Source organism: Rattus norvegicus, chromosome 11 (assembly GCF_021556685.1).
Source record: "Rattus norvegicus strain SHRSP/BbbUtx chromosome 11, alternate assembly SHRSP_T2T, whole genome shotgun sequence".
NCBI lineage: Eukaryota > Metazoa > Chordata > Mammalia > Rodentia > Muridae > Rattus > Rattus norvegicus.
In genome coordinates, this window is record NC_141544.1 from 43,008,247 (window position 1) to 43,035,501 (window position 27,255).

The 27,255-nt window shown below is 48.3% G+C and overlaps 1 protein-coding gene across 7 annotated transcripts in view; it reads right to left on the bottom strand.

Annotated features, from left to right (window-relative positions):
- Tiam1 (TIAM Rac1 associated GEF 1) overlaps positions 1-7,513 on the bottom strand; it is a 320,703-nt gene extending 313,190 nt beyond the window's left edge. For 4 of the 7 annotated variants that reach the window (XM_087576456.1, XM_087576450.1, XM_087576455.1 and 1 more), the window contains exon 1: positions 7,354-7,513. The gene's annotated coding sequence lies outside the window, so the exon portion shown is untranslated. The remainder of the gene's footprint in view (positions 1-7,353) is intronic. The other 3 variants (XM_087576457.1, XM_087576448.1, XM_087576451.1) reach the window with 1 other exon arrangement.
- Between the last annotated feature and the right edge of the window lie 19,742 nt (positions 7,514-27,255).

Consider the following 27,255-nt stretch of genomic DNA (forward strand, 5'->3'; position numbering starts at 1 on the left):
TCAAAACCCAAAGGAGCCGCTACTTCTGGCTTTCATCAACAGGCCATAGAAGAGTCATCAAGGACACAGAGAAACCTGGAATCTCAGACCCTGTGGATAGGGAGGCAAGATAGTGCAACCATTGTGGAAATCACCTGGTGCGTTCTCCAAGAGGGCAACAGAATTATCATATGGCTGAGCAATGCCGTTCTTAGGCTGATGCACAGAAAAAATTTCAAAGTCAAATGGTACCCTACTGTCCTAGCCACAAGTGACCCTAATGGCCGCCAAAATACACAAACACACTGTAGCCAACCAATGGAATGCTATCCATCCACTAAAAAAAAAAAAAAAAAAAAAAAAAAAAAAAAAAACGACAGATCACAGATACATGCTGCCACAGGAATGGTGCTTAAAGGACGATGCACTGGGACTAGGAGAAAGCTCAGTGGATAACGTATTTGCTGGTTCCCTGGCACTCGCATTAAAAACCCACCTGTGACAGCACTGTAATCCCAGTGCTCAAAGGAAAGAAGAGACAAAACAAAGGCTTCCCCAGGACAGGCTGTCCAGCTAGTCTAACCAAAGCAAGTTCTAGGCTCAGAAGAGGCTCGGTCTCCGTTATAAATAAAGTGGAAATCGGTCAAAGCAGAAACTCAGTGTTAATCTCTGGTCTCCTCACACAAACTCATGCACAGCCAAACACCCATGAGCCCACCCATACCCATGCAAACACGAATGTACATGAGGCACACACGACACACGTATACAAACGTAAGAAAAATTAGGCTGAGCTGTACACAGCGGCACGTATCTGGGATCCCAGCACCAGAGGGGCTGAGGTGAGCGTCTTAAGTTCAAAGACGGGCTGGAGAGATGGCTCAGCGGTTAAGAGCACTGACTGCTCTTCTAGAGGACCTGAGTTCAAATCCCAGCAACCACATGGTGGCTCACAACTATCTGAAATGGGGATCCGATGTCCTCTTCCGGTGTGTCTAAAGACAGCGACAGTGTACTCACACACATCTAATTAATTAATTAATTAATTAATTAATTAAACAGTTCAAAGACAGCTTGTGTGGATACAGCACATGGTCTGTGTGACTGAAAAGGAAACAGGAGCCAACCCAAGTCCCCAGAGACCTTTCCCACGGGAAATCATCACCTGGAAAGTAGCCAGTCACTAAATCCATCCAACCCAGTAGATGAAAACAGCCCCTGAGTCCGCCAGCTCAGTTACACCTGTAACTTCAGCACTTAGAAGGGTGAGTCAGGAAAATCCCGAGTACAAGGTCAGCCGAGGCTACACAGCAAGAACGTCTCAGCGCAAACAAGCAACCACCCACAGGGCTGTTAATACAGCCCATCACACAGAAGAGGTTGTGAAGTTTGAAAATGACCTGCCAAGGCCTGGCCTGAGTCTCAGATCCCTCCCCACACAGCCTGGAACCTTCCAACAAGTAGGAGGACAGAAACAGCCTGCGAAGCAACCAACCTCCCCTCCGGGCCACTCACACACCAGTTCAGACCAGCACATCTCCACCTCCAGCCCGCCTCCTCACCTACACCGTTTCCACAGCCCCCAGTCCTCCATTGGAAACATTCCTGGGTTGAGCCTCACCCTGACAGTCTTCCACCTCCCTGGGCTGACCTGCCCGGTTTCTGGGTTCATTCTCACCTCTGCAGAGCTGAGGCAGGAAATCTGGAGCAGGAGGGAGACTTGATCTGTGTTTATGAGGTTCAGAGCTCTAAGGAAGATGGGAGAGTGGCAGGGGAGATGGATGAGGTCCCCAGTGGTGGCAGATTTCACAAAGGCAGCCTGTTTCTACAGAATATCCTGTCTTTCCCCACCGCTGCAGAAGTGTGTTTGGGACTCCTGAGGAAAAGCAACTGAAAGTTTAGCGTAGTTAAACAGCCTTTTCACCCTGCATCCATTCCAAGCCAGGAAGGGGCTCAGACCCACTACCCCAGTCTTGCAGCCCTCCCTCACACACATGTATACAGCAAGTCTCCTTAAACTAGTTCCAATATCTCCTGCCCAAGGACAGTTCCAAACGAGGCTGACCTGTAGATCCATGGATACAACGACAGACACACAGACACATAGACACACAGACACACACACAGACACACACACAGACACACACACACACACACACACACACTGTCTGTTCCAGCAATATAGATCCATGCTACCTTTAATTTGTAAACATACACAATAAGAAATTCACACTAGAGCCAAGAATCGTGGTACTCTTTCTTTTTTTTTTTTTTTTTTTTTTTTTGTCAAGTCAGGGTTTCTTTTTGTAGCCCTGGCTGTCTTGGAACTCACTGTGTAACCCAGACTGGCCTCAAACTCACAAGATCTGTGTCTGCCTCCCAAGGGCTAGGATTAAAGGTGAGCACCTGACTGGCTCCTGCGGATGCTGGTGACAGAGGTTGGGAAGGGGAAACTGTGTGTAACTATTAGTGTCATAGACACACTTGCACCGCAACATTGTGAGTTCCAAGGCAGCCAGGGTTTTCAAAGTGAGATCCCAACTGGGAAAGAAAGAAGGGGTCAGGAAAAAAAATCACATTAACTAATACAAGAAGTCACGGTAACTGATACAATGTGTCCAAGGGTGCAGCTTAGTGGTGAAACAGTGTATGCAAAGCCTTGGCTGGGTTGGAAGCCCAGCACTTCAAAAATAAATAAATAGAATAATCACAGCCACATACTTTAACAAAAGTTATTTAAAACGTAATGGAGAGACGGCTCAACGGTTAAGAGCACTGACTGCTCTTCCAGAGGTCCTGAGTTCAATTCCCAGCACCCACATGGTGGCTCACAACCATCTATAATGGGATCTGGTGCCCTCTTCTGGTGTCTGAAGACAGCTACAGTGTACTCACATACATAAAATAAATAAATCTTAAAAAAAAAAAAAACAAAAAAAAAACAAAAAACCACCAATACTTTCCCAGGTGTGACAGCACATACTGGAAATCCCAGCTCTGGGGAGGCTAAGGAAGGGAGAAGGTAGAGAGAACTGAATTCAAGAACACCCCGGGCCAGACAGAGAAACTCCATCTCAAAATAATAACCATTGTTTCCAGAACGTCATACTTAATGTGTTTGGACTATCATAAGCAAAGAGCAGTTGAAACTGTGGCTAGAAGGACATCGTAGCCTCTGGATCTAACTCCATGATCCATAGCTGCAGACACTGGAACAGATAAATGAAGGTTGTTTGGGGGAGGTGGATAGTTTCGTTTTATTCAAACACATCCCCCACCCTTCTTTTATTTCTACTTCCCAACTTAAAATGTTCCCAGCAGTACCACACTTCAGTTATCCTAGGTTTCAAAACTGTTGGGGTAACCCCCACACCTCCCACTTCAATCTAAGTCCCCGTTACAGCTAGGTTGCAGCAGGACCTAGCCCCAAAAGACCTTGGCCTACTCTGAAGCCAAGGCTCTGCTCAGCTGCCAGAACCTCCCACAGCCTCTCCGTGAATCATCACTCTTTGTTTAACCTCCTTCAGATGCAGACAGCTGATCTTCGAGTGTAACCCATCTTCTCACATCCTGTGACGGTCACTCCTGCTAGCTACAGCTCGACTTCTACACCCAGTGAGCACAGCCCCTTACTGCACTGCCTTGCAGCAGACTCCGTGATCTCTGGGCAACTGGGAGAGGACTTCTCCAGCTAACAAGAGACCTATGAGGTCGTCTAGAACGATCTACCAACCCTGGAGGAATCCCTCCTACTGCACATACTTGCAGCCCAGGCCCCTGTGAGTTGCTTGCTTAATGAGGTCCCCGGAGACCAAGGGAACAGAGGAAGTCTTATGCTAGATGGGTGTGGAAGAAGGTGGCAGAGGTTGGGAAAGGTACAGAAAGGAAACTGCCTCACTGTGAATGTCTTGTACACATTTACACTGGAACATTGTTCTCCCTCTTCATCTGCTCCTTGTTGGGGACCGTTTAATTTCTAAGTGCCTCTTTTATTTGTCCTTAATATTCTCAAGTAAGTGATATGGCCTACAGTGACGTTAAAAGACCCTTTTCCCTGTGGCACAAAAGTTACAGAAAATAGGATGTTGACAGAGAAAAGGCTTGAAGTGATCGGGATGAGAGAAAAAAAGACAGTGGTGGTCCTGTAGGTCTGACTTTATTGATCTTTTATTAAGATGACTAAGTCCGAAGAAAACAAAAAGGCAAAGAACTGTATACCCTAGACCTGTTCCCTGGATTCAAAAAAGCAACCCTGTGTATGCGCGTGCGTGTGTGTGTGTGTGTGTGTGTGTGTGTGTGTGTGTGTGTGTGTGCATGTATGTATATATCTGGCTAGGTGTCCAGAAAGCCTGAGGTTCTCAAAACACTCAGAAAGTTGGGGCTGAGAAGTTAGGATCCGCACAGCTTTTCCACTTGAATTAGATGAAACAGGGGGAGAGAAAATGCAGAAAGGCAAGGAAAAGTCTTTGTCCTAGCTCTTTGGATGAGCATTCGAGTGTAGTTAAAGTGTCAGCTAATGAGATTTCCTAACCTGGCTCCCTTTTAAGCTTAGGCCCCCAACTGACTTGATCTCTAGACAACAGCAGGGGGCAGGAATATTGGGCTTCAGCATCCCAAAGAGCTAGAGAATTCTCAGAGTTCAGAAAGGATTGGAATCCTTCCTGGGAGTAGAACTTTAAACAAGTTATCGTGTTCACTAATAGATGTCTAGTAAAATGCTACCAGCCTGTTTATGTCAATAGCGCTTGAGGAAGGGGGGAGATGGGGGGGGTGTCTCCTCTTAGGTTAACTGACAGGACCAGGAAATTGGAGAGGGGGGCAGGGTGCAGCTGTGAGTAGGAACCCCTGCAACAACCCTGGTTTTTGTTTGCTTCCTCCCTCCGACTGGAGAGGGCTTCTGAGGTCCACATTCAAAGAATGCGCTGTGGAACCCAGCTCAGTAATTTCCCCAACACCAAAAGGGTGTTAAAAAAAAAACCAAGAAGCAGTTCCTCTACAATATCTTAGCGTTTGTCAACAGAATCCAGATGCTTCTCTAAAACTAATCTGATCATGACTTGTTTTTGATTTGTCGTTTGCTTTGTTTTGTTTTGTTTTGTTTTTTCCAATATAAAACTGGCTTCTCCTTTTTGCCCAGAAAAAAATTTACTGGTGAAGAACCAGGAGAACAGGACACCCAAGTCAAAGCACACCTACAGATGGTGACCCTCCATGAACTCAATTCTCCCTTCCTCCTGCCTTCCCTGCTTAGCCGGCCTCCTCCTCAAGACCTTCACTTCCCTCCGTTCAAAGCAAATTCCTTAGCAACTTCAGTGTTCACCCCTCGGTCCCCAGCTCCTGCAAGTCCATACAAGAGCCTACTCTAGAGCCTAGTGAGGTTCCAGACTTTTCCAGCCACAAGACTTACTGGATTTCGCCTCTGCTAGGAAGTGTCTCCTCCCTCCAGACAGCCCTTTGTTCAAATGGCCCTCCTTCCCACCACTCACTGCTTTTTAAGCCGCTATCGGTTCGCCAGCAAAGGCTTCATACAGCCTTAAGGAAGAAGCATGAAGGAACAACTAGGACCCAGTGGAAAACCACACATAAAAAGACACCTCAAGAGATCAGATAAGAATAATTAAGTCTAAGGCCAAGTGGAACAAGTCCTGTTGGGACAAAAAGAGAAGTCCTCCAGCCTGGTCTAATAAAATGAGATAGAATCCACAAAATGGAAGAAGAGTGGTCTCTCTTCTCTCTCTCTCTCTCTCTCTCTCTCTCTCTCTCTCTCTCTCTCTCTCTCTCTGATTTTCTCTAACGGACAACCAACATAACTTCAATGTTGCCTGTATGGTTGTCTCTGTATTGTGCAGTTCATTTATGTTGTCATTTCATCAAGATCACCTGCTCCCAAAAGGAACCTCATCTCCACTCTACAGACGCATAAATCGAGGCTCTGAGACACTATAGCTCCACCAGAATCACCCGGGACGTAACTAATATTCACCGGGAACTGGACACCGGAACTCTTAGTGACTTCAGACCCAGTCTCTCAACCTCTGTTGCAGCTTTCAAAGTGTGCGCCAACTCAGCAAGCACCGGACCGACACCCCAACCGGGACGCTCTGCCACCTGGATGACGCCCAGCTGCTGCGCGGGACCGCATGGGTACCACAGAAGCAAACGTGAATTGCAGTGTTCCCAAGGGCTCGCGCGCGTCCTTCAAAACCTGCCAGCCACCACACAGGAAAAAGATAGATTAGATTCTGACCCTGGAGAATGGCCAGAGGATGCCACCGGAAAGGAATACCCGTGGCGTGGTCCGCGCCCGCTCGGTCCATCTTGACCGACCCCGGGGCAAAGATATCAGCGCCTCTCGATGCAGATCTGAGAGCGTGAGGTGGGGCGGGGCTGCTGCGAAGACGTGGAATCGGGTCTTTTCCCTGAAGCTTTGGGCCGGAGACCAAGGGAGGAGGCGTCACCTGAAGACATACAGCAACTTCTGACTCCTGGGGGCATGCAGCTGTGGCCTGGCCTTGAGAGCGTACCTCTGGCCCAATGGCGAGGTCCGTAAACAAAAGCCGACCTCACACGGATCTCCAGCCCAGTGGCCAGCCTCACCGTGCACAGGCATAGGAGAAGCAGAACAGGAGAGAGGGCCAGACCCGGATGGGATCCGAAGCGCGTACGTAAAGCACGGCCCCACTACCTGGACCAGTCATTGTCTGCCCACCCAAAGGATTCTGCTTTAAATGCCCCCTCCCTAGCCCACCGCAGGTCCTTCGCCCTGTGTGCCCATCCCCACGGCTCTCCCGCGGTGTGCCCGACCGGGAGCGCAGCATGAATGGCCAAGGTGAACACCCGGCAACGTAGGCGAAGGGACAGGCCCGTAAGTGCCCAAGTCCCGTACCGAGACACACGGACAGATCCAGGCACGCGCACGCGCGCGCACACCACACACACACACACACACACACACACACACACACACACACGCCCTCCCAGAAGTTGATTAAAAATCAGCCGATAAATACATAGAGATGAGGCCGCCGCAGGTCAACGCTGACCTGCTGCCTCCAGAAAGATCGAATGCCAACGCCTGTGCACTGTCACTTGTATTCGGCGCCAGCACCTGGGCTCCGCTGTCTCGCCTGGTTCCTGGACGCTCCTTGGCGCCATACAGATGTGCCTTCCATCCCCAGATTACCTCCCAAGTGTGTGCACACGAAAACAATACAAGCAAAGCCCGATCTGGGGGAGCTAGGACCCACCGGGAGCCCCAGTGTGCGAATGGGAGTCAGGACGTGCCCGTCACCGGCACCGCGGCTCCAGGCATTCTCATCGCCATCCCTCGTGGAGCCTCTGGCCAGTCGGCCCGCCCAGCTTAGGCCAGGGTACTCACCTGTGACGTTCATCCAGGATCTCGGAGACCTGGCCCGGCACAAAGCGGAGCCGCTGGGCCCCTGAGGCTGCGGGCGCCGAAGCCTTAGCGGCGCTGCAAAGCTACGAACCCGACGGCAGCGGCGCTGCTCAGCCCTTCGGCCGCTCGCGGTCTGCCAATGGGAACTGTCAGGGCTCCTGGGCCAGCGGCCTCGGGGGCGGGGCCTCGGAAGCCCGTGGGAAACCGAGCTCTGATTGGAGCTACGGACAATCGCTCCGCCTCCGTCCAGCCAATCCGAGGCGGAGGACGCGGGAGCGGGGCGTTCAGAGTTGGGCTGGAGTGTGACAACAGGCGCACGCCGGGTACCTGAGCGGCATCGGGGCCCTGGCTGGGTCCTGTGGCTGGAAGGATGTCGGGGGTGCACACTCCCGGGGGCGTTGACACGGTGCTCTGGCATAAGCAGCCTGGAGGAACCGCAACAAGAATAACGAGTCGTGCCGGCACGGGCCACGGAGAAGGAGCCCCTAACAAAGCAGCTTCGGGAGGGCCTGCTGGCCTCCGCCTCCTTCTCCAATAGGTCCGTGGAGCTGCCTGTCACCATGCATAGGTGGAGGTGGCCAATGACGCGCACGAATAAGCTGGAGTTGGCGCGCGCGCGCGGTTAGGCAGCGGTGGGATTGGTCGGAGGTAAAGGATTTTCCTGTCACCTAAGGCAGTGGAAGGGGGAACCGAATGGGGGGAGTCGAAGAGCCAAAAAACCTTGTACCTGCGACACGTGGTCTAGTTTGGGAAGCATGTGGCTGGCTCCAGGGAGAAGCAGAAATTTACTTAGGTGAGATAAAATCCCGACTTATCTCCTCCCATAGGAGCCGGATGATGTCGGCCACCAAACAGACTTTAGGTTGGCACAGTGACCTTCGCTAAGTATTGGACAGTCCAGGACTCACTGGGTTAGTGTCCAGCAAGTGAAGTTGAGCATTACGTTCACCTGGACATTGTACATGACTGATGAGGTCCGACATGCCTCGGTTCTCTGTAAAACCGTCGCAGTTGCAGCAGATTGTCTTTTTCAAGATGGTGTGGGGCACAAACAGCCTTAAAGCTACTGGCAAAACCGCTTCTCTAATCCAGGCCTGAGCCTCTCTCGGCTTGCCCCAGGGAGTGGGAGGAGCAGACACCAGGGTTAACTTGTAAACAGTGTACCTACCGGTCTTGAAATTGTACCTAGTGGCTTACTGAGGAGGCTGAAGTGAGTTGAAGACCAGCCTGAAACTTTCAAAAGGAAGAGGAAAATTACACCTTTTCATTCTGCACCCTCTGTCATCTCCCACATCCATTCTGCCTCTCACATGAATCTCCTCGAAGGCATCCACCTTACAGAATGATCGTTCCAAACGGGAAGATCTCAGTCTCTCGGCTCTGATCTCTTCTCTCTCCCCAGGGGTGTGTATATTCCCTCCAAGATTGAAGCATTCCTTCTAGCAGGGAAGGTCCTTAAGTAGAACGGAACACAACTCAAAATACCTTCAGGAGGTCCCTAAAACTGACCGGATTTGCTAGGCCCCTCCCTGCCGTAGTAAGCATTAAGAGCTGAGAGTCTCAGATGAGCCAAGATGCAGACTCTGAGACCAGACCAGCCTCCTGGAAGAGGCAGAAACCAGCCGAGCTGCCTGGAAGAGGTTTAGACCAACTAAGCCACTTAGAAAGGAGACTGTCCAACCTGTTGAGCTGCCTGCCGACTAAGCAGTGTCCTCCAGGTTCCCAGCTCTTGTGAGCTGTCACCATGCTGGGGTGGGCTTTGGTGATGCAGCTGTCTTTGAGTCATTTCTTCTGTTGTAAATAATCCCAATAAAATTCATTGGCTCACTAACTTGGACTTTGCTGATATCCGTACATTGGTCTGTCGTAAAATCCCTGCTAGAGTAGAAGGGAAGTATTGCCTCTCCCCAGGAAAACTTTTGTCACACAAAACCCAGACACTTCTCCTCCCTAGAACAATATTTCTTAGAGCCCAGCTTGGCTGACATTTACTCAGCTTCTGGTGAACCGGGTGTGCTCTCATAGACACCGGGGAGCCAGCCTCCTGTGCCCAGTAAGAATTAGTTGCCCACCCCTGGTTCTCCCTATGGCCTGCCTCTTATAGCACTAAATTGTCAAAAAAACAAACACAAACAAACAAAAGAAAAAAAGCCTTGTGTTTCCTACTCGAGCAGAGCACCCTACAAGTCAGAATATCCCTTTGCTGGGGTACACATCCCAGGGCCTAGCACATGGCACATTGTAAGTGTTCAAGATACATTTAAATAATAAATCTAATGAATAAGCTGTCAAGGGGTTGAAGTGGGCTTGAAGTGCTTCCAAAAGGTAAATTACAGGAGAATGTTTAGGTCAGCAGATCTCAGAGTAACTTGTTTACCATAACTCTGGCTGCAAGGAAATAGAAGAATCCAAACTTCTGACCTTCAGAGGCACCTAGACTTGTGTGTACACACACACACACACACACGCACACACGCACGCACGCACATGCACACCCTTGTCGTTTTATTTTTAAGGAGAAAGGACTGGGAGGATGGTTCTGTAGTTAAGAGTACTGGCTGGTTTTGTGAAGGATCTGGGTTTGACACCCAGCTTCTCAGTAGAAGCTCAAAGTCCCCTGTAACTTTAGTCCCAGGAGATTCAATGGCCCCTTCTGGCCTGCGTGGGTGCTGCATGCACGAGGTGATGTAGGTTAAAAAAAAAAAAAAAAAAAAAAACGTATACACATGAAATTGTGATGACTAAACCTTAGATTGTATGTGTTTTCAGGAAAAGTCTCTTATTTATTTATTTATTTTATTTAATGTATATGATTACACTGTAGCTGTCTTCAGACACACCAGAAGAGGGCATCAGATCTCATTACAGATGGTTGTGAGCCACCATGTGGTGCTGGGCTTTGAACTCAGGACTATGGAAGAGCAGTCAGTGCTCTTAACCACTGAGCCATCTCTCCAGCCCAGGAGAGGTCAAAGTGCCAAGGCCTCTGCAGGCCCCACTACCTACCTCTGCAGTGGAGAGCACCATCTAGGCAAATATTACTTAGCACTATATGCCAGCTACTCTTCTAAACAGCTCTGTAGAAATTGTCCATGCTCACATGCTAAAATTATTTTAGTTTCCTAGGTGGGTGTGATGGTTGTATGTGTTTGGCCCAGGGAAAAGCACTGTTTGTTTGTTTGTTTGTTTTTATTTTTATGTATGAGTACACTGTAGCTGTCTTCAGACTCATCAGAAGAGAGCATTGGATCCTATTAAGATGGTTGTGAGCCACCATGTGGTTGCTGGGAATTGTACTCAGAACCTCTGGAAGAATAGTCAGTGCTCTTAACCTCTGAGCCATCTCTCCAGCCCCGGGAAAAGCACTGTTAGGAGGTGTGGCCTTGTGGCAGTAGGTGTGTCACTGTGGGTTTGGGCTTTAAGACCCTCATCCTAGCTGCCTGGAAGCCAGTCTTCTAGAAGCCTTCAGATGAAGATGTAGAACTCTCAGTTCCTCCTGCACCATGCCTGCCTGGATGCTGCCATGTTCCTGCCTTGATGACACTGGACTGAACTCCTGAACCTGTAAGCCAGCCCCAATTAAATGTCCTTATATGAGTTGTGTTGGTCGGGAGCTGGAGAGATGGCTCAGCGGCTAACAGCACTGACTGCTCTCCCAGAGGACCTGAGTTTAATTCCCAGCAACCACAGGGTGGCTCACAATCATCTGTAATGGAATCCGATGTCCTATTCTGGTCTGTCAGCAACAGACAGCAACAGTACTCATATACGTAAAATAAATAAATCTTAAAAAAAAAAAAAAAAGAGTTGCAATGGTCAAGGTCTCTGTTCACAGCAGTAAAACCCTAAGACTGGGGAAACTGAGGCAGGAAAGTAACTTGTTCTTTGAATATGCGAGGGCTTGAGACTGGCAGCCTGGCTCCAAAATTCGATCGTTAGCCATAGGCAAACTTACTCACAAACACTCTTGGGACCTATGCGCATGCTCAGCCCTTCCCAACATGGCCGCTTCAAACAGGGTGAACAACCTTCCTGAAGGGTCAGTTAGTTCTTCACTGGCTCAGAAAAAGCTGATTTCAGGAATTTTTTTTTTTAAATCTTTCAAATTTGGTGGACAAGTCACTTTGAGATCTGCTTTCTATAAACTGTCCTTAAGAGCTCTACAAACAGAAACACCTCTAACCCGGAAGAACCATTTGCATAAGGACAGTAACTTCCTAAAGTGCTGGGAGCTAGTTCATGTAAGATAACTAGCTACGTGGTTTCACGAAGGCGGGAAGTACGGAAGCTTATGGCGTTTTCCAATATATGCCTCTGAGTAAGGTAACTCTGGCGCCATGCTTTGGGAATCCCGGGTAGGGACCTGGCCTGTGTCCACCATCCTTGTAACTACTTAATAAAGCTTGCTTCAGATTTACCTCAAAAATTGTGCTAGTGGTCATAGCTGGGATTTACAAAATCATGTCTTTAGTGACAATAAATCTCTAAAAATAAACCAGTAGGGTAACCGCCTTTAGCTAATTTTAGAACAATTTGGATGAAGAACACTTTGTCCATTACCCATGTGGGGGGTGGGTGGGGTTTGAGCACAAGGGGATGGCCACTGAAGGAAACACCATTTGAGCTCCTGTCCCAATTCTCTTGCACCCTGCTTGCACTGGCACAGACCTTGCCTCTCAGAACCTGCTCGGAGCTGACAACAGGGAGCCTTGTTCTCAGAGGCTGCTGCTGGGGCACACAGAATGAAGTCTGCGAAGGCCTCAGTTCCAGCTTTTGACCTCACCAACTGGAAGGGCTACCGTGGACTTCTGTGCCGTTTCTTGTGTCTGACCTCAGCAGTATGTGGTTACTTCACACTGTGGAGAGAAAACAGGGCATTTTGATTAAAACACAGACAAATGCCATCTGGCAGAATACTCAGCCATTTTGTCTCCTGAGGATACGGTTGACATCTAAAGAGAAGATGGAATTGGCAGTAAAGGAAAAAAAATAGAGTCATAAACGGCAGAATGAAGGGTTAGTGTGTGTGTGTGTGTCTGTGTGTGTGTGTGTGTGTGTGTGTGTGTAGAACATTTCTAGCGCATGACCCCAGCTTCAAGTCCAAGTCAGCTTTTCCTCCCACACCACTTAATTTTGGAAGTCTCACCAAGCACAGTGGTCTCTAAGTCACAATAAGGTTCTTTCCATGCCCAAGAAGATGGGCTGCCTACTACACTCCCAGCCTTGAAGCTCCGTTATGCATAGGGATATAAAATGACAAGAAAGGCCAGCATAGACTCCAGAAAGGATCCAGACAAGGCCAGGCAACCCTGTGACTTCTCATCTTATTGGTCACTTGTGTAAAGCAGGTGGCCCACCTCCCAAGGTAAAGGGGCCTATCCAACCCGTGGGAGACCTGTGGAGAGTACAAATGCTCGTTGTTAAAAAAGTCACCTTGCGGGGTTGGGGATTTAGCTCAGTGGTAGAGCGCTTGCCTAGCAAGCGCAAGGCCCTGGGTTCGGTCCCCAGCTCCGAAAAAAAGAAAAGAAAAAAAAAAAAAGTCACCTTGCTGATGGTCAGTCAGCCTAACCGAATCTGGGATCCCCTCCGAAGAGGCGGAGTCCCAAGGACGGCTTATTTAGATCAAGTTGGGCTGTGGGTATGAGTCTGGGAAATTGTCTTGATTGCCTTGATTAATGTAGGATAGCTACCCCCCACCCCACCCCCATCCCTGGCTTGGAGGCTTGGACTGTGTTTGAGTAGAGAACTCCTGGGCTAAAGAGACTGCTCTGCAGATGTACCTCTCCGGCAGAGCACCTAAGTCCCACTTTCAGCACCCAACTCCCGTGCTCAACTCTAGCTCCAGGAGACTACAAAACCTCTGTCCACCACAGGCTCCTTCCTTCCATCGTGTGCATATCCCACATGCGCGCACACACACACACACACACACACACACACAGAGTTTTTAAATTAAAAAAATATTTTTATAAGAAAAAAAAGAGAGACAGCTAGCCGAGTGCTAAGTATATATGCACTCATTCTCTTCTGCTCTTGACTCTGGCCGGGATGTGGTGCAGGCGTTGTAACCCCAGCACTCAGGAGCTGGAAGAAGAGGACCCCAATTCAAGGTCATCCTCAGCTACTCAGGGAGGGGAGCTTAAGTCGGCCTAGGCCACCTGAGACGCTGTACCAAAAATCAAACAAGCAAAACGCCCACAGATGTAAATAAATAAATGCTCTGGCCAAGGGCAGGGCACACCTGTGATCCCAACATTTCTGACGGGAGCAGAAGGACCAAGAGGCCACACTGGGCTGTGTGAGACCAGGTCTCCGAAAGGCTAAGGCTGCGTGCTTGGTTTGGTGGGGGACACTAGTTTAACCAGCGAGTTCTTATCTGAGGACAGATACTGAAAGTGGAGAGAGAGAATCCCCAGAGAGCACTTCAAAGCCCAGGCAGGGAAACCTCTGAGCCGTGAGCAACCCTCTACCAGAGAGAACAAGCAGGAGGAGCCCGGACACTCTCGGACTGCCGCTTTCGGAAGAACAGAGCCACACTGTCAAGGTCGCACTCAGAGTCCAGCAGTGTCTCCTTGCCGTTTGCTTTAGTGCTTCTTGTTTCTCGTGTTTTCCCTGAAACAGCACTTTGTGGAGACACTCTCCCTCTTGGCTGCCAAGGGGATCCCAGCAACAGCAACACTTCTGCAGAATTGGCAGGGACTGGCCTGTGGAATATTTCAGAAACTCAGAGGCGAAAGGGACAAACAAACAACCCACCCCTCCCACACACACTCCCACCCGCCCCCACCCCACCCCTGCAATCTCAAAACACATTTTTAAACAGGAGATGAACATCAAAAAAAACGTTACTCAGAATGCACCCAGGGGTTCTCAGAAGACATCCCACTTGATTTTCCTCTCCTCTGCTTCAGCTCACTCTGTCCTGATGATTAATTCATTTATTGACAGGGAGGAAGAGTGAGAGGCAGCTCCTTCCAAAGTGCACTCTGTGAGAGGACTGCAGACCGGGGCAGACCACGACTGACCAACCATCTGTCTGCCCCAGGTGGGTTTCCCTGGACTGACGACCTTCCTCCTCCCCACAGTCGGCGAGCCTCCCCCGACATACACTGGGTGGGATGCAGGGCTATGAGCTGGAGATCCGTATGCCTCCCGCCAGCTTGACTCTCAGTACGTGTGTCCTATCACCCCACTCCAGGAGAATGGGGCAAAAGGGCTGGTATGCCACCATGACAGTTCAGCACAGCAAGCTGGGCTCTGAGGCAATGCTCTGCTCCCGGAGGGAGACTAGCCTGGCGAGGCCACAGAAATCAGCCTGTTATTGGGATAGGGTGATGGCCTACACACAGTCATTGCTCCTATCTGTTGATGTGTGCAATTGCACACATGGTCTGGAAGGCAGCCTATGTGAGGTTCTCATGGACCATAATGATGTACAAAGTAATGGTGAAAGGCAAAGCCCATCCCCAGATCAAACACTTAGGCGAGTCCCTTAGCACCTCTGTGCTTCGTACCCTCAGCGGCAAAGCAAGGCTTTCTTGTAAGATTCTACACACATGGAATGGCTTGAGAAGTGAGTCCCTCGGACAGGGCCTGGCCTGTGTTGGATTCTGTGGGTCCCTGAGTCTCAATAGACGCCAGATCACCTTTGCAATGCTTATTAAGTATTCCTAGACACACCCCCGGGAGACCCAGGAGCCTCCTGAGCTCGGTGTGTTCACCCTAGCTACTCCAGCACATTGCCCACACAAGCCTCAACAAGTCTCCCCACTACAGCCTTCCCAGCCCCTTCCTGGCCCTTCCCTGAAGGCAGGGCCTAAACAATGAGACAGCTTAGGTTTGGCTGGACACGACCTGTCTCTGAATCTGTAGCTGCTTTCTTTTGTAGCTGCTTTCTTTTTTTTTTTTTTTTAAATGCTGACTTCTTCCTAAACAAATGTTCATTTATTATATATGAGTACACTGTAGCTGTCTTCAGATACACCAGAAGAGGGCATCAAATCTCTTTACAGATGGTTGTGAGCCACCATGTGGTTGCTGGGAATTGAACTCAGGACCTCTGGAAGAGTAGTCGGGTGCTCTTAACCACTGAGCCATCTCTCCAGCCCTGTAGCTGCTTTCTAAATGACCATAGAGCCCCATCCCTGCTCTACTCCTAGCTTAGAGAGAGGCTTCTCATCCGATGTACTCTCTAAGAAGCCTGCTCACATAGAAAGGTAAAGGAAAAACCATGCCTCTTACCTTTTAGTGACCCAGCCTTCTTCCTGACTTCCCAAAATGCTCCCAAACTCCCCCCTTTCCCATCCCATTGTCATAGGATGATCCTGGGGCTCCCAACCCACAAGCCTGAGTTCTCTCTGCCTGAGACTTGGCTCATCCTCCAAGGCCAAGCCAGAACTTAGCTCCCTTTGATGCTCCCTCCTCCTCCTCCTCCTCCTCCTCCTCCTCCTCCTCCTCCTCCTCCTCCTCCTCCTCCTCCTCTTCAGTTACCAGCGCCTACAACCTCCAGTTATCATTTGTTCGCATTACGCAGTGTCCATTGGTTTGGGGATTTGTTTAGTTTTATTTGGTTTGAGACAATGTTACTATACAGTTCCGGCAGGACTGGAACTTTCTTCAGTCTCCCCACATCTGCCTCCCTGGTGCTAAAATTACAGTTCACTCAGCTATGTAATTTCATATCACTTGGTGCGGTAACTTTCCAAAATAGGCTATCCACTGTCCAAGTGAAAGATAAAGAAAAAGACATTGGGTGACCTGTCCAAGGCCAGAGGGGCCTGTCCAAGATCAGTCTAAATCTTTAAGACGAGATTGCTAACGTTTGTTTGTACACAAACCCCAGCCCCTTAGCCTTTGCTTCCTTCAGAGACTATCCCGTCCCGTTGAGAGCTAGCAAACACTGGTGTTGGCCTTCAGGAGGTGAGAGGTCTTTCAGTTACTAGAGGTGGGCCTTTAGAAGGGTTAGTGACACCACAGTCATCTTCCTTTTCTCTCTTCTGCTTCTTGGATTTGAGGTGAGCTGTTCTGCCTTGCCATGAAGTCCATCCAACTGTTGCCCCACACAGACCCAGAAGCAGAGAGGTATGGCCGACCCATCAAAGGCTAGAAGCACCAGGAAGTCAAGAGATGTTAGGAGCGATGAACACTGTGTGTATGTTGACCATGGACTGGTTGTGACTTAGCAAGCATTGAAAACTTCCCACCTGCCTGTGAAGCCTGGGGCTATGCATCTGCAGGAGGGGAGATCATGAAAGACAGACTGCCTTCCAGCTTCTCTAGGATTCAAACATGCTCAGAAGAGCACCAGCCAAGACAGCAAGACTGGAAGGTCCACGTGGCAAGAACCTACTTAGCTCTGCAGGTCAGCAGTGTCCCTCCTCAGAGTGCTTTACCGTTCCTGTGGTGACTCCAGGCTGGAGCTCAGGGGAAATGAAACCAGGAAGGGGAATAACAATCGAAATGTAAATAAGAAATACTCAAGTTAATAAAGATAAAAAAAAGTTTATTAGGGTTTGAGGGCTCCTCTTTCACTGTGGAGGATGGAGTCTAGGTTTTGCTAAATACATACTCGGGTTGACCCATATGCCTAGTACTGTGGTGTGTGTGTGTGTGTGTGTGTGTGTGTGTGTGTGTGTGTGTGTGTGTGTGTGCCTGTGTGTTTTGAGACAGGTTTTTACTATGTAGCCCTGGCTCCCCTGGTTGTCTTTAAGTAGACCAGGCTGGCCTTGAACTCACAGAGATCCTCCTACCTCTGTTCCCTGAGCATTAAAATCATAGCCTACCACACCCAGCTAAAGAATGCTCTCTCCAAGGAGTGGTTGTTGCTTGTGCTGGGATCTTGTACTGGGCAAGCACATGCACTGGGCAAGCCCTGGTACTGGGCCAGCACCCCCAACCTTCACCTCCAGCACCCTCTGTTTGATTTCCCCCCAGTGATTGGTAACGAAATACCATTGACTATGTGACATGCATGCCAAAAATTACTCCCTAGGGTTCTGGACGCTGAAGTGCAAGATGTCAGCAGTTCTAGTCTCTTAGGCTCCTCTTGGAGACTGACAGAAGGCCTCCCTCTTCACTACAGCCTCCTGTAGCATAAACTTCCTCTCCTTTCAAGGACACCGGGCTGTATGAGATCTCTGGAATCTCACTCAGATTGAGTCATCTCTATAAAGGCCCTTTCTCTAAAGACAGACATATTCTGAAATACTGTGGGAGTGATTTGAATATCAAAGTACTAATTGTGAGGACTCAACGCTATTCCGAAAATACGCAACACCCCACCCTATCTACCAAGATGGGGCACGGTAGCCCACACCCTTAATCCCCGGAACTTCGGAGGCAGAGGCAGGCAGATCATTGTGAGCTCAAGGCCACAGAGTAAGTTCCAGGACTGTCGCTGCTGTTCTATAGAGAAACCAAAACCTTTCTTGAAAGCCAGCAGTCATTCTGTTGTGTTTGTATCCATTTTCTCAGGAAAGTAACTGCCTATTGTGCTAAATTAAGCTTTTGGTTATTACTTACTGTCACCAACAAAAGGTCTCTCCTCAGGAACCTCTTCTCTTTTTGAATAGAAGAGAAAATGTATCATCTGGATGGCTAAATGTTTCTTTCACAGCCTGTGAGAAGCCAGGCTAGGGGAAAAGGACTGTAACCCCCAGGTTCAGGAGGCAGAGGTAGGTGGACCCCGGGAGTTCAAGGCTATTTACATAGGGAATTCCAGGCTAGTGGGAGCTATATTAGAAGACCCTGTCTGGGAGTGGGGAGGAATGGAGGCGATAGAGAAGTAGGAGAGGGGCAGGGAGAGAGAATAGCTCAGCCTGGTAATGCAGGCCTATAAACCCAGCTACTTGGGAAGCTGGAAAAGATCACAGCCTTGGAGATTGAGACAGCTCAGAATAGGGAATAAAAGGAGCTGACGGCTCAGTAGGGGAAGGCACTCTGCTGCCTGAAGACCTGAGTTTGAGCCTCGGGACCCAATATGGAAGGAGAGAACCCTTCTCAAAGTTACTCTCTGACGCCACACACGTGTCTTGGCATATGTAGATGGATGATTGATAGATGATAGATGGATGGATAGATAGATAGATAGATAGATAGATAGATAGATAGATAGATAGATAGATAGATAGATGATAGACAGACAGACAGACAGACAGACAGACAGACAGAGCAGCTCAGTTGAGAGCAAGGCCTGTGACTGCATCCCTGATGCAGCAACTACACAGTGTATGTTGGCATGTTTTTTCTTTACTGTTTTCCTGGGTTTTTATATCTTATTTTACCCTAATCCCTTTCAACTCCCCAATGCCAGGTAGGATAGGAAGAAGGAGGAGAAATGGAATGTAGGCTTCTTTTGACTACTTCCTACTGATGAGGGGTGTTGAGCTTCTATGGTCCCTCTCAGGACCCTTGCATCTGTACCCTCTCCAGAGTCCCCAGAATTAAACTTTGTGCAGAGGGCAAAAATCATGCGGCACCCAGAGCATGAGACAATCATGACTAACGGCTGTGGACGAACAGAAGCAGTCACGTATCCCGCACTTGGGATTAAAAGGCAAACATATTCATATAACATACCTGGGCTCTGTAAGAAAACAAAGCTCTCGATACATGCACATGACAGAGGACACAAAGCAAAGCCTTGAACTCGGTGTGTGCACCCCGCTCATACCTGACACTAGTAAGCATGTACTTCCATATCCCTGGGGAGAGGCAGCTGAGGCTGCGGGAGCACTGTGCCTCGGGCCCAGGGTGGACGTCCTGAGCTGGGGAAGGCGGCCTCTCCTCCCTGTCTTCCGTGTGGTCCACATGCTTTCACCCATCATACAGTTCCATCTACAGGTACCTTCAGAGCTGCACCACACCTCGCAGCCAGCGCACAGCCTTGCTTTTCGATTTTCCCCCCTCACTGAAACAAGGGCTGCTTTCATCCTCTCAAAAGACATTTCAGATCTTGATATGGCAACTGGATTTCTTCTGATAGATCAAACCCCACCTTTCTAACATAAACTCTGATAACCAAAGGCACAGCACAGCACAGCCGAGAGGTCTCTGCCTCCTCCTCTGATTTACCGCTCCCGTGTAACTTCCGTGGGCAGCTGGCAGAAGCAAAAAACACTAGCAACTGGGTTTTCTTTGTGCTTACTTATCACTCCAAGACAATGCTGGACTGGACAAGTTGTACTTGGGCATTATCGTGACTCGTTTCTAATCGTCAGCTCCTCATGAGCAAGGACAGAATAATCTCTCCTATTAAAAAAAAAATAGCAAACCACTGGTCCAGCTCAGAAAACAGGTGCAGAGCAGGGCTAGGGTGCGCTTGTACTTCTGGTATCTTGCTGCGGTGTAACCCAAGGCCGCGTCCAGGCTGGTCAGCCGCTCTGTCAGTCAGCTAAAGTCCCCTCTATGTATGTAGGATTTACGGGTTTGGGGGTGTTTTTTGTGTTGTTGCTTGTTTTGGGGGCTTTGGGGGGGTTGCTTGTTTATTTGTTTGTTTGTTTTGCTGTTATTTTGACACAGGGTTTCTCTGTGTATCCTTGGCTGTCCTAGAACTCACTTTGTGGACCAGGCTGGCCTCAAACTTACAGATATATCTGCCTCTGCCTCCTAAATGCCGAAATTAAAGTCTGTGCCACCACCCAGCACACATATGTTTTTAATAGGTGTGTACAAAGTTTTTCCCCTCAAATAATTTTTCTGTTTATTTTTTTTATTTAGGCAGGGTCTCATGTACTCTGAGCTGGCCTCAAGCTCACACCATAACTCAAGGTGACATTGAATTTCTGATTCTGCTACTTCATCTACAGGTGCGTTCCACCATGCAAGTTTTCCACACGTAAGGGATGAAAGCCATCATGCATGCTAAGCAAGCACTCTGCTGACTGAGCCCCACGGTGAACCTCCCCAAGAAAGTTTTCTCTGAAGTGGTGAGGAAAATGTCCATCCAACCTCACTAGTACATTGTACAGGATATTTGATGGCTGTATTGAGAGAACCTAATCGTTGGCGAAATATACAAGCTTAAATGTTGTGTTGAAAAATGCAGTCAGGTGTGTTCTGAAAAGAAGCAGTTTGGGTGTGCCTCTAAAAGCCTCTGTAGGAGGAGGAGGAGGAGGAGAAAAGAAGAGGAGGAGGAGGAGAAAAGGAGGAGGAGGAGGGAAGGAAGGAAGGAAGGAAGGAAAGAAAGAAAGAAAGAAAGAAAGAAAGAAAGAAAGAAAGAAAAAAAGAAAGAAAGAAGGAAAGAAAGAAAGAAAGAAAGAAAGAAAGGAAGGAAGGAAGGAAGAAAGGAAGAAAGAAAGAAAGAAAAGTTCCTATTTTAAAGCAAGTTGGTTGGGAGAGATCTTGAGGTCTTCGATGTACGATCCAAAGCAAAGTCCTCTGGATGACCTTGAGCTACCCCACTGTAAAGGTGAAATGGTTTGGTCCTAATGACTGGACTTGAAGTGCTGCCCCCCCCACTGTGACGTGCATGGTTCAGCCTACCAAGTGTAGGTGAGGAACTAGAGACTTCTATAAGCAAAGGACCTTTGATAGGCTCTCTTCAAATTTGGAAGAGCCTTCTGGAAGGAGCTTCTGGTGAGAGATAGGGCTTGCAGGAACAACAGAGAAGCAGTTGCTGGAACACAGGTAATCAGTATTCTAGGAAAGGGAGTTAAGGAGCCCTCTTGGGTTTGGAGAAGCTCAAGAGAAAGGTAGACTAGCTCGGTAGAATGGCAGAGATTTCTAAAGTCCTAGCAGGTTAGTTATAGAATCGGGCTTGTAAATAGATATTTTGTATACAGTTAAGAAAAATAAAGTTACCTCACCGAGTTAACTAGTTTTAAACTCAGTTTATACCTCTCATGTCTTTATTGGTATAAATATTAGATAACTTGGTTACAGTATGTTGGGCTTGCCTACTGAAATACAGACTTGGTTTGTAGCTTGCAAGGTAGATGTTTAAGAGGAGGTAAATTATTCCATTTCTTCCGTATAATAAAACACATGAGTATGGGTACTGAATGAAGAAAAGAATATTGTTTAGCTTACAGTTTTTGGCAAAAATTCCAAGTAAATAGCTTGATCTGTTCAGTTTCTGGTAAGCATTCTGGCTATATCTCATCGAAGACACAGAAGAACAGCTAGCTATATGCAAAAGACACCAAGTTCTGAGAAGGCTAGGCTGATTTCATGAGAGGCTTCAAATTGGCAGTTAAGGTGCCTAAAACTCTGTTCCCAAGAACCGGGCAATTACAGGCAAGCCCAGGCCTCGGAAGCTGCCCCACCACCAGGCCTGAAGCAGGACAATGGGTCAGCAGCAGTTTCCAGACTTCCTTAGGTACTTCCTCAGCAACAGTTTCCAGACCTCCCCCAAAAGTTCCCAACCCCCACAACCCAGTAATGAAAGGTCCCTAGAGATGGACCCAACAGATTAACATAGAGGTCACCTACCCCGGAACTCCCTAGTGTGCTTTAAATGAGGCCTGTGAGCTCACTTGGATGTCTCTCTATTCTGGTAATGGGAGACCCCAGTATGCTGGACTTCTGCAGAATAAACCACTCTTTGTGTATACATACTATGTAAGTCCTGGTGTCATTCTTCAGCCAATCATGAACCCTTACAGTTCATGGGATTGTTTTTTGCTTTGTATAAACCCACTATTGTGAGAACTCACCAGGGTTCAATGAGAACCTATTAATTCTACCTCAGGGCAATATTCCCAGAACTTCCCCCCTCTACTGTACCCTAATTCTTCAAGCTTCCACCAACTCTCAGCATCACCACGCTGGGGACAAAACTTCTAGCATGTGAACCCTTCGGGAACACAAACTCAATTTAAAATGTAATAGAGAAAGAGGAAGGGCAAGGGAGGCATTGGGTGGGCCACCATCCAATCTGAACAAAGACCTCAGGCACCCCCAGGGAAGTGTCAAGCCAACTTCCTCCTTCAGAATGAGACCTCACTGACCTTTGAAGGAGCCACACCAGAAGGGGTCAGGCAAACCTCGGAGCTTCTCACTGGCTCTCAGCCCTTACATCTTACCTCTCCCAAGAGGGGCTTCTCCCAAAGATGAAGAACAGCAGGCCTCTGCTGAATCACATCCGTAAGACTTTTGGTGACTTGGCTCTCTGTGGCCTAACATATTAGCATTTGTTGCCAGTATTGGAAGAAGTACAAGGAGTATTCATTATGTCGCTGTGACAAAACCCCTGGCAGAAACAGTTCCAGGAAGCAGCTCTCCTGACTTTCAGTTTTAAGGGATACAGTCTATCATGGGAGTGGAAGGAGCTTATCACACTGAACACACAGTCAGGGAGAAGACAGGAAAGCGGGCTTATACTACTAAACCTCAGGGCCCACCTTCTGGGACCCTCCTCCTCCAGCAAGGCTTTACTTCCTGAAGGCTCCATGAACTTTCCAAAGACCACCATCAGCTGAGGACAAAGTGTTCAAACTCCTGAATCTATGGGAACTTCTCACAATTAATTTGTAATACGGAGATATTTATCATAAAACTGCAGGGTTGTGCCTTCTTTTGAAAATGAAAAAAAAAGAAAGAAAGAAATCAGAGATTCTGGCTAATTTAACCCAAGTCCATGGACACCAGACATAGGGAAAGCACATTAAACCACACTCAGTTATGTAAACCTGGCTTTTAAATTAATGCTCTCTCTCTCTCTCTCTCTCTCTCTCTCTCTCTCTCTCTCCCTCTCCCTCTCCCTCTCCCTCTCCCTCTCCCTCTCCCTCTCCCTCCTCCCCTGCCTCTCTCTCTCTGACACACACACACACACACACACACACACACACATACATTTTCTTATATTTATTTATTTAATTTCATATGCCTTTGTTTTGCCTGCATTTATGTCTATGTGAGGTTATCAGATCCCCTGAAACTGGAGTTAAAGACAGCTGTGGGGCTGGAGAGATGGCTCAGTGGTTAAGAGCACTGACTGCTCTTCCAGAGGTCCTGAGTTCAATTCCCAGCAACCACATGGTGGCTCACAACCATCTGTAATGAGATCTGATGCCCTCTTCTGGCCTGCAGTCACATATGCAGGCAGGATGCTGTACATAAAAATAAATGAATAAATTTAAAAAAAAAAGATTAAAAAAAAAAAAAAGACAGCTGTGAGCTGCCAGGTAGGTGCTGGGAATTGAACCCAGGTCCTTTGGGAGAGCAGAGCAGCAACACTCTTAATTTCTGAGCCATCTCTCCAGCCCCCAACTCTCCGTTCTCTTCGATGCTAACAAACCAAGTAGCCTTGTATTCAACTCCAATTACTCATTCTCTCAATTAAACATATTTCACAGTAAACAGGAATCTGGAAAAGAGAACGAAAATAAAATAAAATCCACCAACATGTACCTCACTCGTCCTGCACAACCACTGTGTAATTGGTGCTGACGGATATGAGTAACTCGTTCATTTGTAAGGAAACCAATCTCAGTGACATGTGTGACATGTTACAGGGTAATTGCATGTTTGGGGTGGATGGAGGTGAACCAGTTGTAAGAAATGTCATTTTAAAATAATTATTCTTTTTTGCTACAAAGCGTTGTTATCTGCAAACTTGGGCTATTCAATTCAAGTCTCAATGGGGGTTAATGCACTCCTTGGTAACCGGTACTCAAAATATGCCTCGCTCTAGTTTCTCTTCTCACCGCCATGACAGAAGACCAGACCAAGAGCAGCTTAGGGAAGGTAGCTAGGTAGATTGTACCCCAGTCAGGAAGCAGAGGAAGAGAAATAGCAGTTTTTTGTTTGCTTCCTTGTTTTTTCCTTTGGTTTGTTGTTGTTTTGTTTTGTTTTGTTTTTCTGCCCAGGACCCAGCCTATCCAATATTCTTAACAGTGAGTGTTCCCACCTCAGCGTAGTTTCTGCCTCATAGAGATATATGCCCTCCTGACTCCACATCCAGTCAAGCTGATAATAAGAATCAACCACCACACGACGTATCTGAAATCACAGCGGTCTGTTTGATTCAGGCACATAAACCCATCGTCAGAGCACACAGACAACCTTCAGGACTGTCTGCTCCATGTATCCTAACACAGGCCCATGGCTGTGGAAGGCACTCTTGGTGGCTTCACTCCTTACATGTGGGTGGAGCATGGACTTTGAGGGGTGGGACTGTGCCCAGCACATGCGTACCCCACAAGGGATGAAGCCCTTATAACAGGCCAGTATGATGGACAGTCACGGCCTCAAACCTCCCATGCACTTTCTAACCAAAGCAGACTCTTTATTGAGATGTCAGGAAGAGCATGAGGAGGCTTCTGAATTAGGTCTTTTTTTTTCATTTTTTTATTGGTTATTTTATTTATTTACATTTCAAATGTTATCCCCCTTTCCAGTTTTCCTCCAGAAAGTCCCTATCCCCTCCTCTCCCCTCCCATGAGGGTGATCCCCCACCCACCCACTCACTCCTGCCTCAGGGCCCTAGCATTCCCCCACCCTGGGTCATCGAGCCTCCCCTCCCAGTGATGCCAGATAAGGCCATCCTCTGCTACATATGTGGCTGGAGCCATGGGTCTCTCTATGTGTATTCTTTGGTTGGTGGTTTAGTCCCTGGGAGCTCTGGAGGATCTGGTTGGTTGATATTGTTGTTCTTCCTATGGTGTTGCAAACCCTGAATTAGGTCTTTTTAAAAAGGAAAACCCACTAAGATGGATATGGTAGTACACACAGCACTCAGAAAACTGAGGCAAGAGGGTGGCAAGTTTAAGTCCAGCCTGGGCTACATAGTGAGACAGGACACTTGATGTCTTTGAGGAGCAAGGGTTGATCGGCTGACCTAACGTGCTGACTTCAAGGCTCTTTTATTTATTTGTTTGTTTGTTTATTGTTTCTGCTTCCTGATCTTAAATGGAGATGCCATTGACCAAGTCGGGCATTGTTTTGTAAATCATATTTTATTGAAATCCTAGTCCCAATTACTTGCAGAGTGTAACTGCATTTGATGATAGGTCCTTTGAACAGGTAATTAGGGAATGGTTGGCCAAGAGGTGGCACAAGGCCCTGGGTTTGATCTCTGGCACCACATGAATTAGTCAGGAGTGCAAGCTTGCAAGCCCAGCACTGGGAAAAGAAGACGAGATCAGGAGCTCACGGTCGTTCTCAGCTACACAGCGAGCCCAAGCCAAGGCGGGCTATGTGAGACCCTGTGTAAAAAGCAGAGTCAGTCCTGAGGGCACAGGCCACTTCTGCAAGTTGACTGAGGAGAAGAGCAAGTGACCCTGCATCTCCTCAAATGGCAGAACAATCACAGGGGCCACCAACTCTTCCAGGATGTGCAGAAGCCATCTCAAGATGAGTCGGGTAAAACCCGGGAGGCTGTGGAAGCTGCCTTGGCCTTGGAAAAGCATCCGAACTCCCTGGACTCTGCCCACACAGACCCTCATCTCCATGGCTTCTTGGAAAACCACTTCCTGGATGAGGAGATGAAGCTCATCAAGAGGATGGGCAGCCACCTGACCAACATCCACAGGCTGGCTGCACCTCAGCCAACACAGGCTGGCTGTCCCCACCATCTCTGGGCAAGTCTCTCTGTGAGCAGCTCACTCTCAAGTAGAAGGTCTTCTCACTTCCACAGGGCTCCCTCCTCTGCTCCGTACCAAGTAGCCTCGGGACCTGCCCCTGAACTGAAAGTCACTAGGCAGCCCATACCTTTCGATGTGTCTGATTCTTTCTTTCGACTAACAAACCTAGGCCAGCAAAGTCTCCCATGAAGGTTGTGCAACGGCTGGGAGAGAGCTGGCTCACTTCAGTTCAACAAAAGACCCACCCTCCTCATAAGCCTCCTCAGAGGCCCATCCTCTCCCAAAGACTCCACAGTTGTTTCCTGAGCAGCCCTGGCTTCCACAGGAGTGGGAGGCAGCTGGGTTAAGTGAATCTCACTCCTCATCAAAGAAGCTTCTTTTTGCAGGAGATCTAGGCTACTACAGAGACTCACACTGGTCAAAACGATCTCAGTACCCATCAACTAACACATCTGGAGCACAGCCACTATTTCTGAGACCAGGGGACATCATGGAAAAAGAGTCAGAGAGACTCTAAAGGCCAGAGGACCAGGACATCGGCTGTGAGGCTGCCTTCCATGTAGGACAAGAAAGTTGTGTCTAAGAAATCTGAACAGGGGCTGGAGAGATGGCTCAGCAGTTAAGAGCACTGACTCCTCTTTCAGAGGTCCTGAGTTCAATTCCCAGCAACCACATGGTGGCTCACAACCATCTGTAATGGGATCTGATGCCCTTTTCTGGTGTGTCTGAAGACAGTTACAGTGTACTCATACATGAAATAGATAAATCTTAAAAAAATAAAAAAAGAAATCTGACTAGTATAGCCACCTAAACAAGACCTGCACAGTTCTCACACAGTTGACAGCCACTGTGGACGGGGAAATTTTCACAAGAGATGAAAAGTGCCAGGTAGTTAACGGCTGCATAGAAAGGGAAAAACCAACCAAGGGCCGGGTCCTCTGAGGGGTTGCGTAATACCAAGAGAGCAGCTGTAGACACGAATCCAGAAAAGCAACACTGAAGGGACGAAGGTGTGAGTGTTTGGGAGAAACAATAGTAACTATATGGAAGCACAGGTCACGAGTTCAAGAGTGGGAGAAGGAGGGTGGAAAGTAAGTAAATACAGTACTCGCGAAATTCTGGAAAACAAAAACAAGCTAAGGACTTTGTGAGCATCCACTTCGGCTCAGCCTGAGAGACCAGGTGCACTTGAGGAAAAAAAGGAGGCAGATGATGGAGTGCACAGAGGGTAGCCCAACCACCGCATGTGTGTGCGAGCACTGGCGTAGAAGACAAATGAGGCATGGTCTGTTGCAAGGACTCGATTTTCCCCTCTGCAGCACAGTCCCTCCATTCTGCTAGTCCAGTTCTAGAAGC